Source organism: Bos indicus, chromosome 2 (assembly GCF_029378745.1).
Source record: "Bos indicus isolate NIAB-ARS_2022 breed Sahiwal x Tharparkar chromosome 2, NIAB-ARS_B.indTharparkar_mat_pri_1.0, whole genome shotgun sequence".
In the NCBI taxonomy this organism is placed as follows: domain Eukaryota; kingdom Metazoa; phylum Chordata; class Mammalia; order Artiodactyla; family Bovidae; genus Bos; species Bos indicus.
This window is the reverse complement of record NC_091761.1, coordinates 49,341,828-49,357,590: the sequence shown is the minus strand read 5'-3', so window position 1 is coordinate 49,357,590 and position 15,763 is coordinate 49,341,828.

Here is a 15,763-nt window from a genome sequence, read left to right as displayed (position 1 = left end):
CTGCAGGAAAGGAAGAGTAAGAACAAAATGAAACTCTACCAGCACAGGTCCAAACTGTCATCCATAATTATTTCTCTCTATGGAAGCTTCAGCCCTGCTTTACAGGTCTTCCAAGTGAATAGTTTCCCTTACTTAAAGCTTCAGTTCAGTTCAGTTCAGTTGCTCAGTCGTGTCCGACTCTTTGCGACCCCATGAATTGCAGCATGCCAGGCCTCCCTGTCCATCACCAACTCCCGGAGTTCACTCAAACTCACGTCCATTGAGTCAGTGATGCCATCCAGCCATCTCATCCTTTGTCGTCATCCCCTTCTCCTCCTGCCCCCAATCCCTCCCAGTATCAGAGTCTTTTCCAATGAGTCAACTCTTCACATGAGGTAGCCAAAGTATTGGAGTTTCAGCTTTAGCATTATTTCTTCCAATGAATACCCAGGACTGATCTCCTTTAGAATGGACTGGTTGAATCTCCTTGCAGTCCAAGGGACTCTCAAGAGTCTTCTCCAACACCACAGTTCAAAAGCATCAATTCTTCGGCTCTCAGCTTTCTTCACAGTCCAACTCTCACATCCATACAGGACCACTGGAAAAACCATAGCCTTGACTAGATGCACCTTTGTTGGCAAAGTAATGTCTCTGCTTTTGAATATGTTATCTAGGTTGGTCATTACTTTCCTTCCAAGGAATAAGCGTCTTTTAATTTTATGGCTGCAATCACCATCTGAACTTTAATTGCATCAGCAAAATGACTTCACAGTAACATCTAGACTAGTGTTAACTGAATAACAGGGAACTATAGCACAACCAGTTTACACATCAGAAAACTCATAACCAATTGGTTTCTTAGATATGACACCAAAAACACAAGCAATGAAATAAAAAGTGAGAAAAATTCAACCTCATTAAAATGAATAACTATAGTGCTTCAAATGATGCCAGCAAATATGCAAAAGACAACCCACAAAATGAAAGAAAAATCACAAATCAAATATTGCAAAAGCAACTTGTATCAAGAATCTGTAAAGAATTCTTAAAATTTAACAATAAAAGAAAACCCAATCTCAAATAGCTCAATCTCTAGTCAGGGAACTAAGATCCCACATGCCTCATGGCATGACCAAAATAAATAAATAAAAAGTTTAAAATGGGCAAAATACCTAATATTTTGAGTATTTTTGAGGATGATATACAAAGATTGAAGCAATTGTACAATATGTTTATTTTACCCATTAGTATCCTAATTCATTGTCATCATTGTTTTCTTCATTGTAGTCTTTTGCTATAAGAAAAACTTTCACTTTCCCCTGGATACTTATTGCCCATCCTCAGTTTGTGAGGGGTTCACCCTGCTCCTCATTCCAACTATCTCAGCCAGAAACATCAAAGAGCACCATGAAATTTTACCATTCTTAGATTAGCTAGCTAGGATGTTATACACTTTGGAAATAACCAATGATCAGAAATGTCAACTCATCAGTATCTTGCAAACCTTGAATCTCACCTTGTTTCTGTGAAATTCTTCTCTTCCCCATTCAGGTCAGAAATATTAAAAAACAAAACAAAACAAAACAGAAAGAACCCCACATCACATTTCATGACATCATTCTCTTCCTTTGTGATCTTTTCTCCTAGTCCAATGAGAGTTTTTGTCTTTCTACCCTGCTCAATCAATCATTCTTCTAGTAAACTTCCTCTTTCAGGTAAATTAAAGTGTTGTCTTCTCTTTCTAGATGCTGATTTTTTTCCAAATGTCCTGCTTATCTCTCTTTTTTTGTGTGTGCTTATCTCTTAAATAAATACGAATATATATAAAATATAAATAATTGACAAGGACCTACTGTATAGTCAGGGAGCTCTATTCAGTATTCTGCAATACTCTAAATGGGAAAAGAATCTGAAAAAAAAATGGATATGTGTGTGTGTGTGTGTATATATATCTGAATCACTTTGCTGTACACCTGAAACTAAAACAACATTGTAAATCAACTATACTCCAGTATAAAATAAAACTTAAAAAAAAAAAAGTCAAAAGCACTATGTCTTAGTCTGCACTTAGAAACTTAAGCAAGTCACATAATCCTTTTTTTTTCCTGCACACTAACATTAGAGACCATATCTACCCAGACTACCTCACAGAAGGAATTAAGATAATTTGTGTGTAATTGCTTTGAAATGTAAAGTACCATATAGGGTGAGGCATTAAGTCAAATAACAGTATGACACACCTTATCACAAAATGCCCATCATTGAAAAAGACAAGTGTTTAAGAATTCAGGGTCAGAGAAGGTTACAGAGGATGTGGTACTGCTAGAAATGTAGTATTTAGATGGGCAGTGGTTGGGCATTGGACAGGGATAGGAAGTGGGGTAAAAACCTGCTGTATAAAATGCCCTCTCCCCACACACATGCTCTTACTTAGTAGTACAGAAGAATTGTAAACAGAAGAAGCATAAATCACAGTTGCAAATGAGGATGAGGATCAAATGTGGATAGCAAAGTCATACAAGTCACATAAGGAACACACACACATAACACACAGAAATATATATCATAGTACAAACTTGAGAATAGACAAGCAAAATGAGAAGAACCATCGTCCATAATCTTACCTTGCAGAGTAAACCTAAGATAATTTTGTCTTACATCCTTCTGGACATGCTTGTTTATATGAAAGACTTTCTTCATAACCTTTGATTTACTGTATATATCTTCATATGTTGTGGTATCAGGTAGATAGACAGTAGAGACAGAATAAATGTTTACTGAACTGAGTGGAAATTTTCTGACTCATTTCTGTATGAACTTTGGTAAAATGTTTTGACTTTTCTCTCTTTAAATTGAAGTTTGAAATGATTTGGATTTTCTCTTAGGGTTTATTTTGCTAAGCTAAATCATTGAAGTAACATCTACTTTGCATTGTATCAACTCTCCTTCTGATTATATTGATGCTGTGGTTGAAATCCAGTCATTTGTATTGACTTTAAATAATTATATATTGTTCCATTCAAATTTCTCTAGAGTACAGATTACTTCATGATTAATCTAGGGAATTAGGCAGCTACAGGTCAATTCCTTGTGTGGGTAGAAATCTAATGGGTGTTTTCTTATTTTTTTCTTACTTAATAAGCAAATATGTAGCTAAGACTTTTGGAAAACTTATAAAGTTTAATAAAAAAGTTAAAAACTTTTATAATTATAACATGAATCAAGGCAAATTGGAATTGGTCAAACAAGAGATGGCAAGAATGAACGTTGACATTTTAGGAATCAGCAAACTAAGATGGACTGGAATGGGTGAATTTAACTCAGATGACCATTATAAATACTACTATGGACAAGAATCCCTTGGAAGAAATGGAATAGCCATCATTGTCAACAAAAGTCTGAAATGCAGTGCTTGGATGCAATCTCAAAAATGACAGAATGATCTCTGTTCATTTCCAAGGCAAACCATTCAATATCATGGTAATCCAAGTCTATGACCCAACCAATAATGCTGAAAAAGCTGAAGCTGAAGGGTTCTATGAAGACCTACAAGACCTTTTAGAACTAACACCCAAAAAAGATATCCTTTTCATTAAAGGGGAATGGAATGCAAAAGTAGGAAGTCAAGAAACATCTGGAGTAACAGGCAAATATGGCCTTGGAGTACAGAATGAAGCAGAACAAATGTTCATAGAATTTTGCCAAGAGAATACACTGGTCATAGCAAACACTCTCTCCCAAAAACACAAGAGAAGACTCTACACATGGACATCACCAGATGGTCAACACCAAAATCAGACTGATTGTATTCTTTGCAGCCAAAGATGGAGAAGTTCTATACATTCAATGAAAACAAGACCAGGAGCTGACTGTGGCTCAGATCATAAACTCCTTATTGCCAAATTCAGACTTAAATTGAAGAAAGTAGGGAAAACCACCGGAGCAGGCGATGGCACCCCACTCCACTACTCTTGCCCGGAAAATCCCATGGGTGGAGGAGCCTGGTAGGCTACAGTCCATGGGATCACGAAGAGTCGGACATGACTGAGCGACTTCACTTTCACTTTTCACTTTCATGCACTGGAGAAGGAAATGGCAACCCACTCCAGTGTTCTTGCCTGGAGAATCCCAGGGACAGGGGAGCCCGTTGGGCTGCCGTCCATGGGGTCACACAGAGTCGGACACAAATGAAGGGACTTAGCAGCAGGGAAAACCACTGCACCATTCAGGTATAACCTAAATCAAATCCCTTATGATTATACAGTGGAAGTGGGAAATAGATTTAAGGGACTATATCTGATAGATAGAGTGCCTGAAGAACTATGGATGGAGGTTTGTGACATTGTACAGGAGACAGGGATCAAGACCATCCTCAAGAAAAAGAAATGCAAAAAAGCAAAATGGCTGTCTGAGAGAGGCCTTACAAATAGCTGAGAAAAGAAGAGAAGCAAAAAGCAAAAGAGAAAAGGAAAGACATACCCATTTCAATGCAGAGTTCCAAAGAATAGCAAGGACAGATAAGAAAGTCTTCCTCAGTGATCAGTGCAAACAATAGAGGAAAACAATAGAATGGCAAAGACCAGACATTACTTCAAGAAAATTAGAGATACCAAGGAAACAGTTCATGCAAAGATGGGCACAATAAAGGACAGAAATGATATGGACCTAACAGAAGCAGAAAATATTAAGAAGAGGTGGCAACAATACACAGAAGAACTGCACAAAAATGGTCTTCATGGCCCAGATAATCACAATGGTGTGATCACTTACCTAGAGACAGACATCCTAGAATGTGAAGTCCAGTGACTTTAGGAAGCATCACTATGAACAAAGCTAGTGGAGGTGATGGAATTCCAGTTGAGCTATTTCAAATCCTAAAAGACGATGCTGAAAGTTCTGCACACAATTGCCAGCAAATTTGGAAAACGCAGCAGTGGCTACAGGACTGGAAAATCTTAGTTTTCATCCCAATCCCAAAGAAAGGCAATGCCAAAGAATGCTCAAACTACCTCATAATTGCAATCATTTCACACGCTAGCAAAATGATGCTCAAAATTCTACAAGCCAGTCTTCAACAAAAGGTGAACCATGAACTTCCAGAAGTTCAAGTTGGTTTTAGAAAAGGCAGAAGACACAGAGATCAAATATCCAACATTCGCTGGGTCATCAAAAAGCAAGAGAATTCCAGAAAAACATCTATTCCTGCTTTATTGACTATGCCAAAGCCTTTGACTGTGTGGATCACAACAAACTCTGGAAAATTCGAAAAGAGATGGGAATACCAGACCACCTGACCTGCCTCTTGAGAAATCTGTATGCAGGTCAAAAAGCAACAGTTAGAACTGGACATGGAACAACAGACTGGTTCCAAATAGGGAAAGGGGTACATCAAGGCTGTATACTGTCACCCTGCTTATTTAACATCTATGCAGAGTACATCATGAGAAATGCTGGGCTGGAAGCACAAGCTGAAATCAGAATTGCTGGGAGAAATATCAATAACCTCAGATATGCAGATGACACCACCCTTATGGCAGAAAGTGAAGAAGATCTAAAGAGCCTCTTGATGAAAATGAAAGAAGAGAGTGAAAAAGTTGGCTTAAAGCTCAATATTCAGAAAACTAAGATCATGGCATCTGGTCCCATCACTTCATGGCAAATAGATGGAGAGACAGTGGAAACAGTAGCTGATTTATTGGGGGGATCCAAAATTACTGCAGATGGTGACCGCAATCATGAAATTAAAAGACATTTACTCCTTGGAAGAAAAGTTATGAGCAACCTAGACAGCATATTCAAAAGTAGATACATTACTTTGCCAACAAAGGTCCATCTAGTCAAGGTTATGGTTTTTCCAGTAGTCATGTATGGATGTGAGAGTTGGACTATAAAGAAAGCTGAGCACTGAAGAATTGATGCTTTTGAACTGTGGTGTTTGCAAAGACTTTTGAGAGTCTCTTGGACTGCAAGGAGATCCAACCGGTCCATCATAAGGGAGATCAGTCCTGGGTGTTCATTGGAAGGACTGATGTTGAATCTGAAACTCCAATGCTTTGGCCACATGACGCAAAGAACTGAGTCATTTGAAAAGACCCTGTGCTGGGAAAGATTGAAGGTGGGAGGAGAAGGGGATGACAGAATGAGATGATTGGATGGCATCACTGACTCAATGGACATGAGTTTGGGTAAACTCTGGGAGTTGTTGATGGACAGGGAGGCCTGGCGTGCTGCAGTCCATGGGGTCAAAAAAAGTTGGACACAACTGAGCAACTGAACTGAACTGAACTGAACTCAAAAGAAGGACTTCTCTGGTGGCTCAGATGGTAAACCGTCTGCCTACAATGCGGGAGACCTGGGTTGATCCCTGGGTCAGGAAGATCCTCTGGAAAAGGAAATGGCAACCCACTCCAGTACTCTTGCCTGGAAAATCCCATCGATGGAGTAGCCTGGAAGGCTGCAGTCCATGAGGTCACATAGAGTCGGACACAACTGAGCGACTTCACTTTCACTTTTCACTTTCAACTCCAAAACAATCATATTAACAGATATAAGTGGAATAAAATGCATTTTAGACTTGAAAAAGTACAAATTTCTGTAAAACATGTTTTCCTCTCAAGGCAGTAACAGAATAGTCAGTGGGTTCAAAATTAAAACATTAGGTTGAATTAACTTATTTTCATACCTGGCATTTGAATTAACTTATTTTCATATCTGGCATTGGCATTTAGATACATACATACATATATATATATATATATACATATATATATATATATACATACACACACACACATATAGACAGATAGATAAATACAGATATGATATAGATATCTGTCTATGTATATTTAACAACTTCATTTCATTAAGTCCCTCTCCTAGAGTACCAAATATGGGCTTCTGAAAGTCATAGGTCTTCACCTGTTTGTTTGACTGGTATATTCAGATTAGCCTTTATATTAGAAAATAATAGGAAAGCAACTACTTCAAAAAGATAATAAATAAGAATGGCTTATTCTTTCCACAGTGCTTGAATTTCTTGGAGTCACGTGTGAAAAATGCAAAGATTTACCCACCCAAAATAGACCTCTAATTCAGATTATGAAGAGATACTGAGAAATGGTACTTCTGGGACCTTCTGAAATCTCAGCATTGAGGCAGCTGCCTCTTCTTTCAACCACAAAACTGACCACAAAAAATTGCATTTCATTTCAGATAGACTCCAGAATAATCAAGCATCACTAGAACAAATTAAGAATTCTGCTTTCATTTTTCTACTTAGGCAGAATCAATCCTACAGTGGCTGAAGGCACAGTTCCATGAGTATCACATTTCACAAATCTTTTTATAAGCTTAAACAAAGTTAAAATGAATATCAAGACCATCCTAGAAGGGGAAAGAAAAAACATATAAAACAAAATTTTAGGAATATTTAGTGGGGAAAAACAACTGTCTCAGTTCAGTTCAGTCGCTCAGTCGTGTCCGACTTTTTGCGACCCCATGAATCGCAGCACGCCAGGCCTCCCAGTCCATCACCAACTCCTGGAGTTCACTCAAACTCACATCCATCGAGTCGGTGATGACATCCAGCCATCTCATCCTCTGTCATCCCCTTCTCCTCCTGCCCCTAATCCCTCTCAGCATCAGAGTCTTTTCGAATGAGTCAACTCTTCGCATGAGGTAGCCAAAGTACTGGAGTTTCAGCTTTAGCATCAGTCCTTCCAAAGAACATCCAGGACTGATCCTTTTTAGGATGGACTGGTTGAATCTCCTTGCAGTCCAAGGGACACGAAAGAGTCTTCTCCAACACCACAATTCAAAAGCATCAATTCTTTGGCGCTCAGCTTTCTTCACAGTCCAACTCTCATATCCATACATGACCACTGGAAAAACCATAGCCTTGACTAGACGAACCTTTGTTGGCAAAGTAATGTCTCTGCTTTTGAATATGCTATCTAGTTTGGTCATAACTTTTCTTCCAAGGAGTAATCGTCTTTTAATTTCATGGCTGCAATCACCATCTACAGTGATTTTGAAGCCCCCCAAAATAAAGTCTGCCACTGTTTCCACTGTTTCCCAATCTATTTCCCATGAAGTGATGGGACCAGATGCCATGATCGTAGTTTTCTGAATGTTGAGCTTTAAGCCAACTTTTTCACTCTCCTCTTTCACTTTCATCAAGAGGCTTTTTAGTTCCTCTTCACTTTCTGCCATAAGGGTGGTGTCATCTGCATATCTGAGGTTATTGATATTTCTCCCTGCAATCTTGATTCCAGCTTGTGCTTCTTCCAGCCCAGTGTTTCTCATGATGTACTCTGCATATAAGTTAAATAAGCAGGGGGACAATATACAGCCTTGACGTACTCCTTTTCCTATTTGGAAACAGTCTGTTGTTCCATGTCCAGTTCTAACTGTTGCTTCCTGACCTGCATATAGGTTTCTCAAGAGGCAGGTCAGGTGGTCTGGTATTCCCATCTCTTTCAGAATTTTCCACAGTTTATTGTGATCCACACAATCAAAGGCTTTGGCATAGTCAATAAAGCAGAAATAGATGTTTTTCTGGAACTCTCTTCCTTTTTCCATGATCCAGCGGATGTTGGCAATTTGATCTCTGGTTCCTCTGCCTTTTCTAAAACCAGCTTGAACATCTGGAAGTTCACGGTTCATGTACTGCTGAAGCCTGGCTGGGAGATTTTTGAGCATTAAGTTGCTAGCATGTGAGATGAGTGCAATTGTGCGGTAGTTTGAGCATTCTTTGGCATTGCCTTTCTTTGGGATTGGGATGAAAACTGATCTTTTCCAGTCCTGTGGCCACTGCTTTTTCCAAATTTGCTGGCATATTGAGTGCAGCACTTTCACAGCATCATCTTTCAGGATTTGAAATAGCTCAACTGGAATTCCATCACCTCCACTAGCTTTGTTCATAGTGATGCTTTCTAAGGCCCACTTGACTTCACATTCCAGGATGTATGGCTCTAGGTGAGTGATCACACCATCGTGATTATCTTGGTGGTGAAGATCTTTTTTTTTTTTACAGTTCTTTTGTGTATCCTGCCACATCTTCTTATTATCTTCTGCTTCTGTTAGGTCCATATCATTTCTGTCTTTTATCGAGCCCATCTTTGCATGAAATGTTCCCTTGGCATCTCTAATTTTCTTGTAGAGATCTCTAGTCTTTCCCATTCTGTTGTTTTCCTCTATTTCTTTGCATTGATCACTAAGGATGGCTTTCTTATCTGTCCTTGCTATTCTTTGGAACTCTGCATTCAAATGGGTATGTCTTTCCTTTTCTCCTTTGCTTTTTGCTTCTCTTCTTTTCACAGCTATTTGTAAGGCCTCCTCAGACAGCCATTTTGCTTTTTTGCATTTCTTTTCCATGGGGATGGTCTTGATCCCTGTCTCCTGTACAATGTCACGAACCTCCGTCCATAGTTCATCAGGCACTCTATCTATCAGATCTAGGCCCTTAAATCTATTTCCCACTTCCACTGTATAATCATAAGGGATTTGATTTAGGTCATACCTGAATGGTCTAGTGGTTTTCCCTACTTTCTTCAATTTCAGTCTGAATTTGGCAATAAGGAGTTCATGATCTGAGCTACAGTCAACTCCCAGTCTTGTTTTTGCTGACTATATAGAGCTTCTCCATCTTTGGCTTCAAAGAATATAATCAATGTGATTTCGGTGTTGACCATCTGGTGATATCCATGTGTAGAGTCTTCTCTTGTGTTGTTGGAAGAGGGTGTTTGCTATGACCAGTGCATTCTCTTGGCAAAACTCTGCTAGCCTTTTCCCTGCTTCATTCCATATTCCAAGGCCAAATTTGCCTGTACCCCAGGTGTTTCTTGACTTCCTACTTTTGCATTCCAGTCCCCTATAATGAAAAGGATATCTTTTTTGGGTGTTAGTTCTAAAAGGTCTTGTAGGTCTTCATAGAACCACTCAACTTCAGCCTCTTCAGCGTTACTAGTTGGAGCACAGCATAATTTCCTGAGGTTACTAAGCCAGTTATGCACATATGTATATAAGAGTACATGCAGATGCATAAGGGTAGAAGTGATACACATAACAGCTTAAACTCTGTTTCATCACAAAGTGATAGGCAGGTTTCTTTTTCACACTGTAACTGCCTATTGTAGTCCTTACTAATCCATAGCAATCAAAGTATACATTATCTTTCCATCCCTGAAAAGCAGTAGGTCAGTGAAAATATTCCAATTCACTGCACTATGAGGAAGCTCCACTTCCCAAGAGAGGAAACAGTATTGATAATAATGATATCTAGTGTCTTCTTGCACTGTGAAAAGTGAAATTGAAGTCACTCAGTCGTGTCCAACTCTTTGAGAGCCCATGGACTGTAGCCTACCACCTCCTTCCATCGATGGGGTTTTCCAGGCAAGAGTACTGAAGTGGGTTGCCATTTCCTTCTTCAGAGGATCTTCCTGACCCAGGGATTGAACCCAGGTCTCCCGCATTGTAGGCAGATGCTTTACAAGTGTTTAATAGATGACATCTCTTTTCATTCTCCCAGTAATGCTATGCAACAGATAATAATATCATCCTCACTTTACAGATGGCAAGACTATGGACCAGACCATTTAAATAACATGGACAGGGTCACAAAGCTAGAAATGGTAGAAATAAGACCAAAACCAAGCTTTTAAGTGCTATGCAGAATTGTCTCTGTTGACAAGAGAAGGTAAACAAATCTCTGTTATGAAATATCCTTGAGGAACATGGATGGCCTCACCTTAAAAATAATCAAAATACTTTTTAAAATTCTGAGCAAAAAATGAACCACATTATGATGGAAAGTACTGCATTTTGCTCACCACCAGTGTATTAATTTTGTCAGCTAAATTCAAGAACTGGAGTTATACATATGAAAAGTGCTAAATGAGTATCTCCAAATACTTTTGAATCAATGGTTTCCAAATTAAAAACCGTAAGGATTATGGCTTAATATGAACTTTAACTGTTTCCCCTTTCTTCCTTCCTTCAGCCAAAAAAGAAAAAAAAAAAAATTTATCAGATATCTTTTAAATTCAGACACTGTTACTTACCTGGGCTGCTTCAATAAGCAAATCAAGATGTCTGATCTTTAAGATTATAACCCAGTGGAAAGACAAGAGAATAAAAAGCAATTTCAATTGTGTATAAAAAGATTTGATAAGCTCTAAATATGGATAAATAAGCCCAGTGTTTAGGAGTCATTTCCTCATCCAAGCTTTTTGTAGGGGAGACCACAGGAAAATTTATGTTGAAGGTTATTTCCAACTTGAGACCCAACAATAATGACAAGTTAACTAACTGATGTGAAAATATGAGGATGGCTAAAAAAATCAGAGATCTATGACATAAAAATCAGTTAGAGAAAGCAAACTCTCAATGGAAAACCAGCAATACATATAAACAGGTAGTCTTCAGAATAAGTGTAAATAGACAATAAATATATAACACAAATGCATATCCTGGCTCATAATTAAAGAAATGAAAATAAAAACAAATGTACAACCATATTTCAAACATCAGATCAGCAAAATGTACAGTTTGATGATGATGCTTGCAAACCCCACATATTTTGAGCAAGAATATGAAATTTTAAGGAATACAATAAGGCAATACTTATGAAAACTATAAATTAAAAATGAAGGCACCCTACCCTTTCACTCCTAAGAAATTAATGCACAAGCTACACTTACAGAATTTATTCAAATGTGTATTCAAAAACGTCATTAAAATATGTTTGTAATGGCTAAACCTAAAAATAATAAAAGTACATATCAATATTCTGCTTTAATAAGTGTTGACAAGTCTACTTTTTATGGGTTGAATTGTGTCCTCCTCTAAAATTCACATATTGAAGCCTTAACCACCAGTACCTCAGAATGTGACAATAGGAAATTTTAAGGGCTACTTAAGCTAAAATGAGATCGTTAGGGTGGGCCCTAAACCAATATAACTGGTGTCCTTATTAAAAGGGGTTAGGACACAGACAACACAGATAGAGGAACCAACGTGAAGACATAGCAAAAGCGTAGTTATCTGTAAGCCAACAGTGGAGATCTCTGCCAACAGAGGTCAGAATTCTTAAAACAAATTGGAGGAAGGGCATCCATGGAGCTGAGACTTAGAGCTCTGAGGAGGAAGCCCCTTTAGGTTGATACTGGTGCTTCTAAGCTATGAGGAAGAACCTTGTAGATCTGAGACACAGAACCACGGTCACATTTGCATTAGGCAATGTAGGCACAGTGCCTAGACCCAAAATACTTTCAGGGAACCATGAAAATGTTTCGATTTGTTTTAAAATAAGAGTGAATTTTTAGGTTAATGGAAATATTTTTTATAGATAACAGTAATATATTTTTATGAATGCCATCAGAAAATACAGTTTTAAAAAGTTGTTAACGTTAAAAGCGATCTCCAAAGGCATAAAGGCATAAGGGCCCAGAGCCCACAAAATTATAATGCGATCCTTCCTGAATTTCTAAGAAGTACCTGCCTGAGGTTGTACTTGTGTGTCTAAGTGGGTAGAAATGCGTCAGTTTTGGGCGTGCTGGCAAACTGAAAATTGTGAACTCAACTGCTGCAACTGAAATTAACTGTTACTATCAAAAGACAGAAGTGATGCTGGAGAGAGAGACAGGACAGAAAGCAAACAGGAATAGGAATCGAAGGAAATAGCAATAGAAAGAAAACAACACACTTCATCCTCCAGGTTTCTGTTCTCCTTCTACTACCCCCATTGGCAGAGTCAGGGAAAGAGGTGGGGCAGCACATGGAAAAGAAAACATGGTTTGTGGAGTTCTAGGCCTAGCATCATTCGATGCACGATACTGGATGCTTGGGGCTAGTGCACTGGAACGACCCAGAGGGATGGTATGGGGAGGGAGGAGGGAGGAGGGTTCAGGATGGGGAACACATGTGTACCTGTGGTGGATTCATTTTGATATTTGGCAAAACTAATACAATTACGTAAAGTTTAAAAATTAAATAAAAAAAAAAAAAAGTATAGAAGAATAGGTCTGAAATGGAGAGGCAATAAATTATTGGCACATTCATATGATGGAGTAATATACAACCTGTTAACAAGAATTAGATGATTCTGAGTGTTAATATAGGCAACAGAGATTTGGGAGAATAGCAGTGAAACATGTATAATATCATGTATGAAACGAGTAAAAATATATATATATATATTATAACATACTAAATATAAATGCACACTAGTATTGAGAATAGGATAATCTATAATGGTAAATATAGATAGATAATTAGATAAATATTTCAATTCCTCACCCTGGAAGAAACTCAAAACTTTAAGTGGTGTTTAAATTTAGGGAGTTTGAATAAATTGAGAATGGAAGCTGTCATTTTTTATTGTTTTTGTATCATGTGAAATTTTCTTTATAGACACTTGTAGCTTCATTAGTTCTCTTTAATATCAACAGATGTTATTTGGATAGTTGGATTACACCCCTTTCTAGCTCTTTTTAAAATCATGTGCATCAAAAATTAATAATTACTGCTTAATGATGATAAAGTTCTAAAAAACATTTTTTAGGAATCTTTCAGAGAGATATCTCTATTTGGTCTTCTCTTTGATTTCATCTCCCATCATTCTCTTTATATTATGCACCAAATAAACTGAATTCCTTTCTGTTTAAAAAAAAAATGTCTCTATCTCCTCCTACCAGTCCCTTCTTATAGCTAACTCCAGCTATTCCCATTATTTAAGTTAATACTATTTCCCTGGTGGCTCAGACGGTAAAGTGTCTGCCTGCAATGTGGGAGACCCGGGTTCAATCCCTGGGCTGGGAAGATCCCCTGGAGAAGGAAATGGCAACCCACTCCAGTACTCTTGCCTGGAAAATTCCATGGACTGAGGAGCCTGGCAGGCTACAGTCCATGGGGTCACAAAGAGTCAGACATGACTGAGCGACTTCACTTTCTTTTCTCAAGAAAACTTCCATGAGTTCTTGTTTAATTCATTTATCTAATATGTGTTTTCAATGTCCCTGAACTTTTTCTTGTAACAGTCACTAGGCTTCTATTTTTTTAATAACAGTTTTCTTTATTAGACTTCAAGAAGCACTGTGAGGGCAGGGCTGTAAATTCTTGGTTCACCTAGAAAATTTACTGGCTCTCAATAAATAATGGAGTGGGTTTTAGATAGAAGAATGGATGTATGGAAGCCTGAATATATAACTGCAAGTTGTTTATCACTTAGTTAAGAACTTATGTAGCTTTTTAAGGACTAAAGGAAAATGTCTGCAAAACTATAAAATAATGTTAGCTGTAGGGCTAAGTTAATTATAGTAAATATAAATGGATAAGAGTAATTAACTATCTTGAAATCAACTTAGGGAAAGGGAAACTACATAAAAACTGAGTTTTAATGAAAATCAAATAAAACCAGTGTATAAACTCTAAAAGATTTACAAATACACTGCAGATTTTTTAAACTTGTAATGTATCCAAGGAAAGAATGAATTTAAGTTTAAAAGATGGTCTCCAAGGATTTTAGAGGGAAAAAAATGAGTGAGTTGAAAAGAAAGGGTATCTATATTCACCCAGAACTGTCCAAAGGAGAACATGTAGGGAATATACTTGAGTTCAGATCACACCAGGTTGAGGGGTAGGGATGATTCATAAGACTTTTCACCTTAAATTAATTATCTTTAATATATATCCAACTTTATTTCACTATAGTAAACAATATTTTGATTATATTTATGACCCAGACCCATAACACCAGAAATTATATACTCTGTAAAGAAGACTTTGATTACATATATTAATCATTAGAAAGGTATATTATATTATTATATTTTAACAAATAGTAAACTTTAATTTCTGCATTAATTTATAATGATAAATTGGATAGCATAAATCAGTTCTCCAAACTTTGCTAACTTTAGGTATATTAACCAAATGTAGTTTCTGTATTACAAAACTGAGGCCCAAACCCCAGTTCTTGATTTTCTGTGTGTTCTACCTGAATAATGAACCAAACAATCTTCCTGAACTACATTTAATTAAGCCAACATTTACTGAATATGTACTGTTTTTCAATTACTGTGCTGGAATTGAGAGGAATATAGATGAAAAAGACAGTGCTATTGTCCTTGAATAGTTTACAATCTAATTGATTACATGGACACATACAAGCACTATTTTAATTTCATATAATGTATAAAAAAGAGGGGAACATAACTCAACCCACTTAGGTTTAGGGAAGTCTTCTTGAAGAAAAGAACAGTTAACCCTAGACCTATGTGGTTAAATTATTCAACAAAGACTTTAAAGTGGCTTTTTATTTTTTTTTAATTTTATTTTTAAACTTTACATAATTGTATTAGTTTTGCCAAATATCAAAATGAATCCATCACAGGCATACATGTGTTCCCCATCCTGAACCCTCCTCCCTCCTCCCTCCCCATACCATCCCTCTGGGTCATCCCAGTGCACTAGCCCCAAGCATCCAGTATCGTGCATCGAACCTGGACTGGCATCTCGTTTCATACATGATATTTTACATGTTTCAATGCCATTCTCCCAAATCTTCCCACCCTCTCCCTCTCCCACAGAGTCCATAAGACTGTTCTATACATCAGTGTCTCTTTTGCTGTCTCGTACACAGGGTTATTGTTATCATCTTTAAATGATGCTCAATGAAGTAAAGAAAAATATGCTCATAATGAGTAAATAGATAAGAAACATCTACAAAGAAATAGGAAATATGAAAAAGAACCAAATGGAAAACTTAGAACCAAAACATACACTA